We start from the raw sequence: 3,967 nt of genomic DNA on the forward strand, positions 1-3,967 counted from the left end.
TGTTTATATTGCTTCACGGTCTACAATGTAACAAGTACAAGTGCACTAGTACGAAGAAAAATGTCATATGAACAGAAAAGTCATTTGAGGGACCGTTTAATTAATGATTTTTTTTTTCAACACAAAGGTAAAGTTTCATGTATTCAAGGGAGAAGTGCATTTTATGTTTGCATAACGATTTATGATTTTTTTCATGACGTTTGTCCCCAAAACAGGAAAAAAAATACAAAAGTCGTTTGAGGGACCGTTATATATTTTTCAAAAGATCTGAAAATTTGAGTAAATCATTTTTTTTACATGTACTAACACCCCTCTTCGGCCCACGAAAAAAAAAAATATCGATTTTTTTTGAAGCACCCTAATCACCATACTAACCTAATTAAAGCGCAAAACGATAATTTTGGACACACAATTTCAAGTGAGCAGTTTTAACTAAGGAAGAAAAGAAAAATTCTCCAAAATCTGATATAGGGGGTTTTTGAGGATGCTCTTTCAGAGTCTGGCATTTACTTGTAAAATTAAATTAAAACCTTCAGTATTTGCATTTTGAATTGGAAAGTCAACAATTTTTGATGTTTTTTTTCCTGAAAATCGATTTTCGTTACTGTTGCTGCACTCAAATAACCATATCATCGCCAGCAATAGTGTTCTCATTGTCTGACCTTTCCAAAACACTGGTTGTAACCAGTATTATAAAAGTATGTATAAATACTCTTTCCTCACTCAGTCTTTCCAAGATGGCGGTTTTTTCAAAACAGCATGATGTAAATTTGCGTGATTTTTTTTCCCGAAAGTCTCAACGTAACAAAGAAATATTACAGAACAAAAAGCATTGAGCATCGTCTAAAGAATACGTCTGATTTTTATCAAAAATTTTCTAGCTATCTTTGTATTTTTCAATTTTGACAATTTTTGGAAAAATTTTTTAAATTCGGAAAATAGTCACACGTATTTTTTAGATGATTCTCAACAATTTTTGTTGTAAAATTTTTTTGTAAAGTTGAAACTTTTTGAAAAAAAAATTATTCTCCATCGCATAATAAATAGGTTCATAATTTTGTTCTCAAAAAGTTTCAGCTTTAAAAAAAATGTTACATAACAAAAATTGTTTGAGAATCATCCTAAGAATGCGTGTGAATCTTTTCAGAACTTTTAAAATTTTACAAAACATCGAAATTGAAAAATACAAAAATAGCTAGAAAAATTTTGAAAAAAATCACACGTATCCTTTAGATGATTCTCTATACTTTTTGTTCTGGAATATTTCTTTGTTATGTTGAGACTTTCGAGAAAAAAAATCATGCAAATTTTCATCATGCTGTTTTGCGAAAACCGCCATTTTGCGAAAATCGAGTGAGAAAAAAGTGTTCATCACCAGTGTTCTGGAAAGGTCAGTTATTGAGAACACTATTGCTGGCGATAGTATGATTATTTGAGTACAGCAACAGTAACGGAAATCGATTTAAAGGAAATAAAGCGTCAAAAATTCTTGAGTTTTCAATTAAAAACGAAAAAATAATGAAGATTTTGATTTTATTCTACAAAATGAATGCCATATTCATTCAAAGAGCACCCTCAGAAACTTGCTATGTCAGATTTTAAAGATTTTATCTTTTGTTCCTCAGTTAAAACTGATGTGTACTTGAAATTGAGTGTCCAAAATTGTTATTTTGCGCATTAATGGGTTAGTATGGTGATGCTATACAACATTTTGATTGTAGGAGTATTGGAAATTTTTTCCGTGTAGCAACATGCTTGTGAAGTAATTCCTGAAAATTTCAAGATTTTCCAAACGTATTAAGATCCACAGTAAAATCGTGACCACAAACGCAGAAAAATTCCATGTATTATAAACGAAAAACTTCAACCCCCGTGGTCGAGGGTTAAGCATTGTTTTAAAAATATGGAAAAATTACAGCATTATTTTTTATGTATTTCGAACCGATTTAGGGGGCGGAAACGGTAAAATTTTGATCCCAAATAACGACCACCCTAGTGTGTGTGTGAATAAACCTAAATCAACTTGCATGTTCAATAAAACGATTTTTATTTTCAAAAAAACTGATTTGGCTTAAGGGGGTCACCCCCGGTGGGAGCCGCATTTTATGGGGTTTTTCCCCGATGTTTTTGGGGCAAGGATAAAAAATATAGACTTTTGAAATTTGAAGGTTTCATTCAATGGTATTCAACTCTATGGTAGAATTTTTTAACTCTGATATTTCGGGTTTATTCGGTGTAAAACTACTTCAAAGGAAACCATCTGCATGGTCTCCACGATTCCGGAGGTTCCGTTTATCTGCGATCATAAAACCAAGGAGCGTTTTGATTTGTAAAGCAGTGGCTATCGCCTGAACGTACAGAATCATACAGAAATATTAAAAATTAAAGGATTATTAAGCTATGCAATATTTTGGAAAATTTAAATCAGGTGTTTCAAAACGGACAAATCCTTCAATTTTTCATATTTCTGTATGATTTTGATTCAGGTGATAACCACTGCTTTACAAATCAAAACACTCCTGGTTTTTTTATCTCAGATAAACCGATCCCCCGGAATCGTGGAGACTATGAAGAAACATATGGGTTCCTGTGGAATAGCATTACACCGAATCTACTAGAGATATCAGAGTTAAAATTTCTACCATAGAGTTGAAATACTATTGAATAAACAGTAGTAAGGCTATACCAGTTCTAACTCAGGGATCTCAGGGGGGAGCGGGGACGGGGGAGCGCGGGGACCGTTGCGGGGCTGTATGGTATATGGAGGGGGAAGGTTCTCGGACAGCGGGGGTGCGGCGGCACTTTGAAGAGACAAAAAATTTGGGACAAAGGTTTTTTTTTCACCGCACCCTCCAATGACTGATTTATGTTTCCGGTATCAGATTGTATTAGACGAAATTTTGTGCTCTTTCCAAAGATGATCTCAATTATCGGACTCCGTGACCTACGATGTTTGCATGTCACACTAATGACAAATTTATGTGCTTTGTGTTACATTTTTTTGTATTCCTGAGGTGGTGCAAGTTCCGACAAGATTTCTGTTTTCAAAACCAGTTTTAACCGATGGGCTCTCAGGGTGGGGGGGGGGGGGGCGAAAACGGGGAAGCGCATTGCGGGGGCTGCATGGTGTGTGGAGGTTCTCAGGGTAACAAAGAGGGGGAGAGGGGATGCAGCGGTCCTGTTTGCGGCATTGCATAGACAAAGTATATTTTCAGGAATAAAAAGAACTCGTGGATGCCCCCCCCCCCCCCCTCGAATGACTGATTTATGTTTCCTGTTCCGGAGTTTTAAGAAAAGTCAGTTGAGAAGAAAAGTGCTCTCAATTATTGGAATCCGTGACGGAGACCCCTAATGAGAAATTTTTGTGGCCCATATTACATATTTTTACATTCGTGAGATGGTGATGAGATTTCTTTAAAAATGCACCTGCCCTTCCCTCCAACTTTTGACTTGAGCGATGTTTAGAAGAATGTTTTCCGAGAAAAAAAAAAATGTTCACATTGGACTAGAAATCTTTACAGAGATGCACTCGCTCAATGACAGATTTATGTGTCCGGTGTTGCACATTTTTTAACCTGCAGAGGCATTTCTCAAAAGGCGCAAGAAGGGATTTTTGAAGTCAACCGCACTTCCTTGATTAGATCCTGGGTACCACATTCGAGTTTCCAGAAAAGTCAAAATTTTTCCTCCCTCCTACTCATCCCCACCTCAGAAACGAAAAAACGCGTATATAAAATGAAACAATTTTGAGGAAAGTTTAGACTCTGTTGAGACGACGTAACAGTTACATTTCGAGTCAAATTCCGTTCAGCGCATCATGTCTCTCACCGTCGACATCGCTACCGAGCAATTGCTGCGTATGCAAGCAACTCTCCTGCGGACGTTGGAGCAATTTTTGGTGTGGGAACACCAGTGTGATACCCTCATCGAATCATTGGAGGAGCAAGTTCGATCGAAACGACCACGA

The sequence above is a fragment of the Venturia canescens genome, chromosome 4, assembly GCF_019457755.1.
Source record: "Venturia canescens isolate UGA chromosome 4, ASM1945775v1, whole genome shotgun sequence".
Lineage (NCBI taxonomy): Eukaryota > Metazoa > Arthropoda > Insecta > Hymenoptera > Ichneumonidae > Venturia > Venturia canescens.